Source organism: Aphis gossypii, chromosome 1, assembly GCF_020184175.1.
Source record: "Aphis gossypii isolate Hap1 chromosome 1, ASM2018417v2, whole genome shotgun sequence".
Taxonomy (NCBI): Eukaryota; Metazoa; Arthropoda; class Insecta; order Hemiptera; family Aphididae; genus Aphis; species Aphis gossypii.
The window spans coordinates 52,928,566-52,942,397 of NC_065530.1; the positions used below are offsets into that span (position 1 = coordinate 52,928,566).

Genomic DNA, 13,832 nt, shown 5'->3' on the forward strand with positions numbered 1-13,832 from the left:
AGCCGACTCGTTAGAACTGAGTATTGAAATAATTTGTTTTCGTGAAGATATCAATCGAGAATGTATTTAAGTAGGTACATGCAGCTCGATGTAGGTTTATCTGCACATGTCATTATAATACGTATCGCTAACTCCGACGACAAAACACTTTGTTTAGTTGGAGATTTAATCGAACGTTTGGAAGGAAAGATTATTTAACTAGACAAACAAATTCACTACATTAAATCTATTAACGATGATGCATTACATTATTATAAACGTTTAATGCGCATATTTTACCAATCTTTTAAACTCTGTGTATGCGCCCTTTATCATTATAATATAATTAATATTAATTACCGTGCAATAAATTAGAACAAATATAACAAACACATAATATAAATGACGCATAAACAAACATTAGGTATAACCTATATCGATAGAGCAGCATTAGATAAGAAAGATATGACTGACTTAAAATTTTTATTGAGTTGCTTTGTCAAATGATGTTAATAAATAGTTATTATTGATTTTATTATAAATTATGCAATTCTTCGGAATTTAAATAGCTGTGTATTAATTTTTTTTAATAGCCACAGTGATAAATCATAGCATTATCAACAGTTAGAGACATTTGGCCATACCATAAATGATTTTATTCCCCGGACAAAGATAAAAACTGATAACTATAAAAGTAATTGAAATATAATGCAATTTACAAATAGTTTTTAACTAATAACCAACTATTCGTTTATAATTTTTTAAATAATAATACTCGTCAGTCGTCAAAGTGATATTTTCTTAAGTTTGTGAAGTATTCTATGGAGCTAAGCTTCTGCAATCCATTCGTCTGTCACCGGCCACCGCTTATAAAGTGTCGTCGTTAAAATTGTAACGTTCCGAATGACCACTTTGTGTCTTTGTATACTGATCATTATGAGTAGACCGACGTTTAATTATCTAAAAAGCAACAACAAGAAAGAAGTTCTATTAAATTGTAAATTTAAAATATACCATAATAATAATAATATTATGTTAATACTTAATATTTTATTGACTGAATTAACTGAGCTAAAATATAACTTTTTATTAATCAGAAATGTATTTATTGTTTTAGGTAAACAAGTATGCTTTTAAATTAGTTTTTTTAAAAATTCAAAATGTAAAAATGTAAATAATTAACCCAGTGTACAAGTATAATAGATCATTTTTATTGCGTGTGTAACTATATCGTATGTGAGCTAAAAAACTATATATTATCTATACTATAAATGTGCAGATACAATTACAAATAAAAATAAAATACCTAATATATAGCTCGTGTATTTTATATATTATGTTTATAATACTTATAGGTACGGTTGGCGATGTCTTATGACGGAATTATTCAAATAATATTATATTTTAAAACAATAATTGTAAAGATATTATGGCGTATAGATTACTTTTCAAAATGTATTATTTACCGATTATCCCCTACGGATATGAATATGCAGTGTCGAGAAACACATTTCTGAACGAAATTTAATATTTACAACAGTCGTCGTGTCCGGTTAACGGTTCACCGCCGCCGCGTCAGGGTATATACGGGGGACGGACGTATGTAACGGGAGAATATGGGGCGGAGGTGTTCGGGGCACGCGCGCGTCTGTGAGACGTATAGTAATTTTGCACAAGCCGCGCGCGACGTTAATATGACTTTGTCCGGATCCGGTCACGTACGGGCCATGAGTCTTCGGGCGGGGAAATAGCCACAGCGTCCTGAAGCGGTCCGCGTCGCCGTACACGCGGACGCACATTAATATATATATTTTATATATATAATACAATATATATATATATATACGTCGTACAGCGGCGACGGCAAAAGTCGATCTCGGGATTTCCTCTCGCTGCAGCTGCAGATACGTCCGCGGAAGTACGCGTACGACGTATACGAACGTGGGGACCCGGTGCGACCGAGACGGGGATGGACGGTCGTATTATATTATAGGTACGGCACGCCCGCCGGACAATATATATTAATAAACAACTTGGCACGCCGCGCATCCGAATGAGCTTAAACGGTCCGGTGGGCGATATTTTCCAATTTTCCCGGACGTGTCTTACTGCTACGGCAGCAGCGGACGCCGAAAGTGTGTGTGTGCGAGCAAAGGTGTATTTGTATGCGTCGAATTCAAAATGGCCGTAAAAACGATAAATATACAATTTGCAATCTTAAGCCGACTGCAGTACAGTGTCGGACGAGCGCGACGAGGGAGAAACGCGTAACTTATACACAATATATATACTGCTGCACAACGTGCCGTAATCAATATCAATAAGAGATCCTCGTCCACCGTCGCTATACTATACGCGTATATGCATATAATATGTATAGGTATATGTGTTCGCCATCAGCTATATATGGTTAGTACCCATGTCAGTATATTATGCTTAGGGTATATGTACGCGCGCGGCCGGTTCGCGTGCGGTGTAATCCGTCTTCGATAATGCGCGGTGCGCATTCAAATTATATTCACTAATACGTCCGTACATAATATATAGAGGCTCCTACGAATTCGCTGTAACACTATTTCTACTTTTTTTTTTTTTTACACGCGTTTATCATTATTCATCACCATAGTAGAATTAAACTTTTATTGTTATTTATATTTATTACGCGATATTAGACGTTTTTATGGCATTAGAACGTTCTAAATTTCAAAAAATAAATCAAACAATTTTATAAATAATATACAATTCTTTCTTGCGAGCGTATAAATAAAAAAGAAAAACCTATCCTATAACACTAATCTATAACCAACTTTACTTGCTATATCATTATACGCTGTACGCGATACAAATGGTTCGTATGGCTGCAATATAATATGTCCGATATATAAGTCTAAAATTGGTCTACGGATAAAATGACCAATGATATAGAAATTATCGTTGTGGTTTTAAAGTTAGATATGGAATACCTAACAATAAAATGAATTCCATTAAATGAATTTAAATTTTAAAGGACAACATCAAAGGAAAATATTAGAAAACTCTATTAAATAACTATGCAGTGCAACATTGTAACACTTAAAATTATTATAATATTGTGAAAATCATAAACCAAAAAATTTCCTAATATAATATAATAATATGTTAGTACCAGTTAATTAAATAAATAGGTAACTATATTCATTTTCAACAACATATATTTATAAAAATCAACTACATTGTAATATAAGTAATATTTTCTTGTTTAATATATTAATCATAATAGTTAGAAGAATCTAGTAGAAAAAATGATTTAAAACCTTAATGAAAAATTATTTTTTTCACAGTAGACAATATAGGTACAATTACACATTTTTGCACAAATTCAATAAAAATATTATTGTTGTGAATTAAAAAAAAATTATTATAAAGTAGTGTATATTTTAGACTAAAAAAACCTTAAATATGAAACCGCTTAAATATTGGAAAATATATTTAAAAATTGAAATGAAAACGACTAATAAGTTTAAATTTGATTTTAAGGTTAATCATTTTACTGTTGTTGCTTACAGCTTTTTACTATAACATTATAGCTGTTTATACTGTATTTTATTATCCTTACAGTTATGCCAAAATTACCCAAGTTCTGCTTATTCTTCGGTATTTTAAAATTTAATTCTCGTCCCATCTCGTATCGGTTATTATTCCACTCCGAATTACTATTTATAAGGTGGTAGTCGGTAGATATAATATTTGGTTCATTCGTTTTGATTATGTGCATTACATTGCTGCACAGTGACTGCGACTAGACGGCGATATGGATAAAGTTTTGGCCAGCAGTGTACAGTTCCCCGGGGGGCTTGTACTTCATCCAACCCGATCCTAAAGCGGAGGTGCTATTTTAAAACGTAAAATCGGTTTATCGTCTCTGATTTATTACGTTCGGGTTAATTATTGCAGCCCGATTATAGCCCGACCCTCTCTACAAAATGCTCAAGTCGGAAACATATTTTTTCCCGGCTTACCCTTCACTATACTAATAGGCCTTTATGGTTTTTTTTTTTTTTTTAAGGTAAAAGATATAAATTTAGTCTGATATTTGTCACAATTATATTTATTGGTCACCCCGCATAAAATTACCGTGTTGGTGGCCTCGGTCGTAAATTTTAAACAAGCGCGCACGCTGTTCATATAAATCGTTTACGTGCGGAGAAGACACGTTTTCAAACACCGGGTATGAAACTCTTAGAATTTCGAAAAAAGGAAGGATGAATATTATTATTTTTTTTTTTTAACATCAGTTGATGATCATTAGCCGTGGATTTGTTAAGAAAAAAAATCTTCATGGAGGTTATTGCAATAGACGACGGGAAGATACCCATTGAATGTTATATACGTATATGTTATATTATGTGTTACACATGTTTGAACGGTATTATAAAAGTGAACGCGCTTGTTGACCTGTATAATTACTTTCAGTTATATTTATATTATGCACTTAACACAATATTTTTTTTTATTTCATCTAAATATTAGAACGTGTTGCACTTCTATGTTAAAGTTAATTTTGCATGTATTTAAGTCGCCACTTTATTGTCTTTATACACTATTTAAATGAACTAATTAAACTCATTTTATTTAATTACATCGTGTAGTTAACTAAAAATTTAAAAACGACAGTTATCGGAATTTTAGAGCTATGAATTTTAATTTTAACTATGATTACAGAATACTTATTAATCGCGTGTATACGGGCATACAAAATGTAAAATAGTAGTTATGAATCAAATAATTAACATAAATATAACATTAAAATCATTAATAGCTTTAAAAAAAAAGAACAAACCCATAAAAGAATTGTATTCAAATTAATAAAAAAGTCGGGTAGTATATCGTTTTGTAGAACTATAGAAAATTACATATTTTTACACCTGTATGAATTTATAAATAAATTACGTTTAAAATAATAAATAGAATAATACTATATTGTATACAAAAGCATATACACATGCTTTTGTATACATTTGTATTTTATAAAACATTCACATTCTTATAAAATGTAATAATACAACAAATTAAAACTCGAAAGTTTACAAGTATATAGTCGTAAATAATATTGTTTTAATTTAAATTGTTTACATAATATACCTAATACATAGAAGAATACTAACAATTCTTAGTAATGAGTAATTTTGTGGACACCGTATGACAATTTGAACTAATAACCTTGAATTATTAAAGTTAATTTTTTACATAATATAAAAAAAAACTCGTTGATATTAATCGAATAGGTACCGTCTAATGTTGATTAACGATGATTTTTTTCGAACAAAACGTATTGTCATATTATATTATTTATATTATGAGATTGACAACAATTTTTGGTGTAAAAATTGTAAGACCTTGCTAGTGTATCATCGGTGTAAAAAGATTTCAATAATATTATAGCACGATATAGACTTGTGCTCAGACGACGTCATCATTATCGTAACATAATAGTATATGAACGATATGTACATGTATTGTACGAGCTCACTTATTGAGCAGTACGATCGGGGATGGAAAAAAAATACGAATGAACGAGAACGGACGTCGGCGACAACGACGACGACGACGACGGCAAAAAAGAATATCCGATAACGTTATCGACTAACTCGCGTGCACATGTATATAATATTTACTACACACACTGTACCGTACGTAGTCTGTACGTATAATATATCAAGTGTTATTATATTATAAGATGTTTAAATATGAAGAATATCATGTTCGAATAGTCTACGACGACGACGACGACAACGACTCATGTTAACCGGAACGGCGTGGGCCGCGCGTTTCGATAATATTATAATATAGGTACAGAGAGACACACTCGCTCTCCACCCGCACCAATAATAAATTACTAGACGTCCGATCGGGGCAGATTGCTTCGTCGTCGCCGTATCGACCGGTAACGCACGTGTTTTCCACGTATTTTTTTTTCTCATTTCTTCTCTCTCGTTTTGTGTCTTTATTTTTTGCCGACGAATAAAACAAATCTGCCGGGCGACAAACCACTCCCATTTCCAAGCCGTTGGACGGCGGACGACAGGGGAAAAAAAACGACGTACCCCCTCGACCTCGCGTGATTAATGCAGTTCGCGTTATCTGCACTGCGCTTCGGGTTTTTCGTATATAACACAATAACAAATATAAAAAAAACGGACACAGCGCAGCTCGACGTCATCTTCACGCGGAGAGCCCGCTCGTACAGTCCTAAGACGCCCGACACGAGATAACGCTAGTTGACAAATCGCGCGCTACCATATATACTATTATATTATACAGCGTCTCTGGAGCTGAGGGATTCACATCGTTATAAATAAAACTGTTTGTATTTTAAAATGTTTGTCCTGCTTATTTATTTATTTATTTTTGATTAATGTATATATGCTCGTATACCGGAGTTTGAAAAGTTTTCCATCGTTTTCGGATCCGGTCCAAGGATTCGGGCACATATGTATTTGTTCAGAAAAGTTTCCGCAGCGTTCGTATATGTGTGTTGCTGCAGTGTATAGGTCGATGTTTTTCTTTTTTCTTTTTATATATACGTAGAAAAAACCACGTAAATCAATCCATACATATTTTGTGCGATGCGTATCGCCCCGGGCATGTCTGAAAAGTTACGCTGTTTACAATATTTTCGAATACATATTTTACGCGTGCTCAACAACTTAGTGAATTCGTCTTTTCATACAATATAATAAATTCACTGTATTTTGTGTGCGTGCATATATATATTATATATATATGTGGCGAGCGTATACCTCCGCGGAGACAAACTTCCGTTTCCAGTATACATTTTTAATATATGTATTTCTTCTTTCATCCCAGCTTTATAAGTACAAATATCTTTGCAAAACAAAATAATAAACCTGTAAACATCATACATACATACATACATATATGTGTACACGGAAACTAAAAATATTTCTTCGGCGAGTTGACAAATCAAGGCACGCAAGTGTCCAACGAGATTTTATATAAAACAATTTATGTGATTATTATCCAAACACAATAATATAGTCATTTCACACATATATAATACACACATACACATACATAATATTAGTATAATTTATTGTTTTATTTATTTATTATATTTTTTATCATAATATATATGTATATATATATGATTGTGAAACGATAAAGTATTGTCTGGCGTGACATTTGTCCCATTATAAACGTGTTGTTTATACGATAGATTTCAATAATGTGCAAGTGAAAAACAATATTTGCAGAATAAATGTATAACAACAAGAATAATATATAAATTTTCGTTTTGTGCATCCAGTAAGATATAAACAGTCCATATAGAGTGTAGTGTTGTTATAGAATTAAAATATATAGGTATATGAATATATTATTCCTGAATCTTGAGTTATTGATGGAATGGAAAGTAAAAATTCTAGTTTTATTTATAATATGGTACTTAAATAATATATATATATAAATCCTTAATAGCGTAGTAAACATTACATAAAAAAAAAAAATAAAAACATTTCGATATTTGATATTTTACAAGTATATAATAATATATATATATGGAAACAACAATATTAAAACAATATTCATGTTCAATTAACGAAAAACAGAAAAAAAATTATAAAAATAATAAAAACATTGCAGGCAGTGGTTTCTCGCTGGTAACATTTTATTACAATTTCATCCGTTTTTCATATCGATTGCGATTTTCAACGGATTTATATAATATCCGGATAAACAAGGAAATAAAAACCAACCAAGCCAACACACGTCGACGAATTCAATAATATATAATATCGCGATCTCGCATTTTCTCTATATAATATATAACCGTCGTCGACTTTTCAACGTCTCTTTTGATCGCACGCGGAAACCGGAAACGCCGCCTCACGGTTTTTCCTTCCACACACATACACACCGTGGCTGTACCATTGTATCGTCTTTGCAAAGAATTTTCCACACACACTCACACACTTGGTAACATCCGGTGAGACTGATATTATTATTATTATGTTTGAAACGACGCCACAGCGTTCATACGACGAGACACAAAGCCCGACGACTATATTATAATACGCTATATGTATATATTATTATGTAGTACGCCGCCGGCTATATCCCCGCACCACACCTTCACTGCAGTATACGCTTTTATTATACACACTCATACTATCCACAAATCACAAAACACATACTCTCGCATATGCATATAGATTTACGCGCCCTACACCATATATCAATTCTTCAAAACATTTCGCTTACACGATGTAATACATATATTATATGGTATATACAAATAAAAATACATGGTAAAACAGACGAAAAACCTAAAATATTCAACAGCATCAAACCTTTAACCAAATAAAAATACAATTTTATAAATAATTAGGTATAAAAATGGTTAATATGAATAAACTTAAATAGTTTACTTGGAGTACATTTGAAAAAAATTGCCAAAATATTAGTCTTCCTAATCATTAAATATATATATTACATCTTTACTTATTGAAGGCCATTTTAACTTACTAAAACTTCCAAAAATGTGTCTTCATTTTTATTTATCTGTATACATGGTAGGTATATCCCTCTTTTATTTGTAACTCCTGAGATTTTTAGTTTCTTTTAACAAGATCTTTCCACCCATAGGTGAAACTACGGATCAGGCCTGACTTGACTGGCTGGATATCATATAGTATCATATTATTGATTTACTAGATAGTAGAATTTGAAATAAAATTAAAAACTTAAAATTTCCTTCATATAAAATTTACCACTTGGCCTGCCCGGCCAAATAAAATTGTATAATTTTGACTACCTATGTTTAAGATATTGGTCATGTATTACTGAATCTGAATTTAGTTTTGTCTATAAAAGTTGGTCCTTATCATACGTATTTTATTTGTCTTAATCTCTATAGCAGAGTCTATAAGCTCTTGAGTGCGATCAATATACTAAATATAATAATATTAAATAAAGTTGGTATAAGTTAACTATTTGTTCTGTTGTTTCGTTGTTATATTTTATATTTGTCTTAGAACCGTATTAATTTCTTAACGAAATTTTATTCTTCATCCGAATCTCAGTAGTTCATTTAAATCACTATAACAAATAAATCCAACGTTTTTTTTTTTCAAAAGTCGAAATATTTTTTCAACAATTAAAAAATCTATATGTATACAACTTATTACGTTGAGGTATTCGTTGTAAGTATATATTAGTCATAATATTTTATATATTGCAACTTACCTATCATAATATGATATATATTATAGATGCTGTAGAATGCAGTCATCACGTAATATAACACGTTCTGATTCTAGGGCTAAAATGGATTAATATGTTTATAAATAACTATAATAACAAAATATAATATGTATAGGTTAATTTTTGATCAATATCAGTTATAACGTTATAACGTGCACATTAAGTGGAAAGTAATACACCCGTGCGTGGTGGTAATTTGTATTATGCACGAGTACCTACTTACTACATTAATTATTTAATATTATGTAACTAACTATACGCGTAATCGATTATGATTTTTAATAAATTGTTTCTAATACAAAAATTGTACTGCTAAAATCACAATTCACAACTATATTATAGTGTAATACATAATTATACTCATTATTCTTGCACGTTTTTAATCGGTGTATTTGCGTTCTTTATTTTACAGATAAACGGAGAACGCGATGAATGATACGCGTAAAATATATTGGCTACTCGGCTCGAAACGACACTAATTATTATTGTCGATACACAGATATACGTAATATTATATGTTTGTATACGATTTAAATTTATTATTACATGTATAAATAATAATAAACCATTGACGATAAATCATTTAAATATAATATGTATATTATTATTATATTACGTAATTTATTATAATATGTTTAAGTATATCGTAAAATTAAATACAAGAACAATTTTTAAGGTCATAGAGTACATTATGTACTGTGTACTTGTTTATAGACGTGGTATAGCGCGTATTGAATACTATTTTTTAGATTTACTTTTTTAGAATTAAGACTATATTATATTTATTTTAGGTCACGTTAAATATACTCATAGATATATTATTATGTATTGTATACATATAGTCATATAGATATAAATTAAGGATTTAAGTGTAGTATTTGTTTTTTGTTTTTGGATTTTCTTATTAAAATCACTTTTCCTTCAATTTGGAAGATATATAATTCTCGAATAGTCTCGCCAGTTTCTATATAAATCAAACGTGAAATTCTACTATAACATTATAAACCGGTGTTCAAAAAAAAATAATAAATAAATAAATAAATAAATAAAAAATGACAATGACAAGTGTCAAGTTTTAGTTTTTACTCAATAAGTTTATATTTATTTGTTTCCTTTAATTTATTGTATAACTTTTATATATTGTAATCAGATAATATTTTTATGGAGTCTTTTTTTATAAATAAACATAACAGAAACCATTTTTTTTTTTTTTTTTTTTTGTTTTGTTTACTTATTATAGTTACTATATTATATATAAATAAGAAGCGAGACAACGATTTATTTGTACAATATTTTATGTCGTATAATATTGATTATTGTGTTTAAAAATAAAGCCTAAGTATAATTGGAAAAAGTCACTGGTTTTTCTTATTTTAGGTGAAATTAACTAAACGCCTACTTATAATTATGAGGTTACAAAGAAAGTTCAGCTATAACTTCAAAAAGAATTCAAAAATCATTACCTATTAATAATAATTATTTTTATTTTCAGAATTTCAATTCTACATTGGTACTTACTACCTAATACCTATATACAGTTGTACGGCTATACACGATAAACGCACACGCATATTAGACGTGCGTCATCGGATTTAAAACTCCCCGCGATCTTTTTTTTTATTGTCCAATCATTATAAGTTAATTTAAATTTATAGCTTTTGGTGAAGTCAAATCCTGCGCATTAAAGCCAGTCATCGAAGAACTAATATCAATCTATACGCGTATAGTTATATATAAACTGCATCAGTATACATTTTATTTATAAAAACACTTAAAACAAATGAAAATATATATCTATCGATCTTATTTTGTTAAATTAACACCAAAGTGATATATATTCCTCCCCATTATGCATGTCGTATTGTCGTGTGTGTTGTATATACACACGCCGAGACGACAATAATATATATTATGTACTTAATATATTCTTCTCCTCAGAGACGCGTCGATAAAACAGTTATTTTACTTTCATTTCAGCGCTTCAGAGGTATATAATACGACTGAGTGGCATTATTTTATTTATTCTCGTCGTTAAAAATGTACAAAATATCTTTAGAATATCTTCAAAGTATAATATTATTAAATATTATCATAACAAAAAAGGTTTTTAGACGTTTTTACCGAAATAACATTAGTCATAGTGCTTTATAATTCATAAACGTATACTACTTATAGTGTGACTAATGAGTTTCAATAACAGTGTACTGATTATTAAATAATAGGCCATTATAAATGACCCTTTATTCCATAATATTTGAGTGGGCGTATGTTATGTGTATCACGTTGTTTAATATTAATTTTTGAAAATAACGTTTGATATCGTTTACAAATTTGCTATATACATATTACATATAACTGTGTACGAATACTTAGAATCAATTTTGGGAATCTGCTCTGACAATTTTGTTTTTATAAACGTGTATAGAATAAAATTTACACAACTGTTTAAAATAAAATAAAATATAAATTTGTTTAAACCCCAAAAATTACTAAAAAAATCAATATTCATAAACAATATTAATAATGTTATTATAAGACATAATAAAACTACTAAGGACACTAATGATTCAACTTTCAAAAAAAAAACAAAAAACAAAAAACAAAATGTTAACAGATTAAGTTGGGTGATGTTTAAAATATTTTAATGTGCCCCTGTAACAACCAATGTACTTATTACCGTGCTAATCGTATAATTATATTCTCTGTGAATTGTTTTCGTATTTTTGTTATGCTTTTAATTCTTTCAATTGTATTTAAATATTATACAGTATGAAATAATTATATTACTTTCCGACATGGGAGAAATATTTTCGATATTAAATAGTTAACACATTTTTTGATATCTAAAAAAAATCATTATGTTTATATTTTTAAAAATCAATTTCATTTTACTGTTATTTAATACTTGCATAGTTTTTCTTAACCATTATAATTATATATAACGCGTAGTATATTATATTACCTATATAGGTATATTATCAATTATATATTGTTTTTAATTTTAATACAGGTATAGAGCCACTATGTATTCTTGTTAGGTTAGGTTACTTTTATGTTTTAACCTAATCGTATTGCATTTGAAATGCTTGCTTGAATAATCCACACTTAAGTCGATTCCCCGCAGTGATTTGAGTCATATAGATTAATATAATTATATTATAGTTAGTCAACATGTCTCATCAATTTTATAATATTTATACATACATGCAAAATTTTGTTTTTATTAATATTATTTTTATTATTTTTTATTATTTTTTAGGTCTATTCTCAACGAATATATTGTAAATTATTATATTAACACACAGATACTTTTAATAGTGCGTGTGTTTGATAATAATATTTAGTTATCCCGTCTTTCTCGAAAAATTGCCGAGTCATAAATTATCTAGAAAATTTCTCGAGAATCGACATAATAACCACGCCCGTCAACGATGCCTGCGGGACACTTATTTTTGAGTTATCGTGCGAAACGTTGAGACGAAAAAGCCCGCCTATATATTATTTTATTATGTGTGCTTGCGAGACGTCGCCGCCGAAAGAAACATTGCTCTACGCGGGTAAGAGTTTATCCGCTAGTGGTTTGGTTCGGACACAGAACTTCAGACCTAGGAGGGGGAGGGTGAATTTTCTCTATACAAACTCGTAGGAGATAGCATGTAATGGGTAAGTATGTACGCGTGGATAGGGAGAAGACGTATTACTATAGTTATACTTTATTATCGTACACGATGTATATATTTATCATACTTTCGGGGTGTATGTGTATAGTTATATAGTAAATAGTGTAGAAAAATTGTGCGAAACTGGTGAAAAGTGATAAATGGCGTTGGGGGAGGGACTGTGTTGGCCGTGGTATTACAGCCGCCGAGGTGGCTTACGTGATAGGAAATTGCCGAACCCAATTAAATGGGATGCGTGGTATATATTATTATACAAGTGCTGCACTGCTGTGGGACGGACATTATTCTTCCCACGTCCCTTCTACCGGTCTGGTATATATTTTATATATAATATACACCGATATATTATACACACACATATATATATATCGGGAAATATTAGATTTTTTAACCGAACGTCAGCACTTTGTTTTCCCGAACTGACCCAAGACAACGAGTACAACGTCGGCATTTACGTAAACATTAAACGAGTGTAATATACGAATTTTTGGAATTATTGCCCGATTTTGTCCACGCGTGTTTAGAAATATTATTATATATGACGTGAGTATTGTTATAACGCAACACCGAGTCTTCAGTAGTTCAACGGATATTGCGATATTGTACAAATTATATTCTAATATAATGATACACTATAGGTTCATCATATTATAAGTAAGTTGTATTATTCGAGAAACTCGGTAATGGGAATACTATAAGTATATAATTTTATGTACCTATATATCTATATTCAAAATTGAATAAGTATATATTATAGTAATGTTGTACCGGTCTTGAGTCTGACCAGACGAACCACTATTATTGGAGTTGGGCCATTCATTTACTTGCCACGTGCATTATTAATAATTAATCACTGTTTCTTAAAGAAAAAATGGTTGTGGAAAAATATGAAACTTTTTCAGTCTTCAATAT

General features: G+C 30.1%; 1 protein-coding gene across 2 annotated transcripts in view; it reads left to right on the plus strand.

Annotated features, from left to right (window-relative positions):
- Positions 1–9,728, plus strand: part of LOC126548977 (homeotic protein ultrabithorax-like) — a 235,208-nt gene extending 225,480 nt beyond the window's left edge. For both annotated transcript variants that reach the window (XM_050197178.1, XM_050197177.1), the window contains one exon: positions 9,653–9,728. The gene's annotated coding sequence lies outside the window, so the exon portion shown is untranslated. The remainder of the gene's footprint in view (positions 1–9,652) is intronic.
- The last annotated feature ends 4,104 nt before the right edge of the window (positions 9,729–13,832 follow it).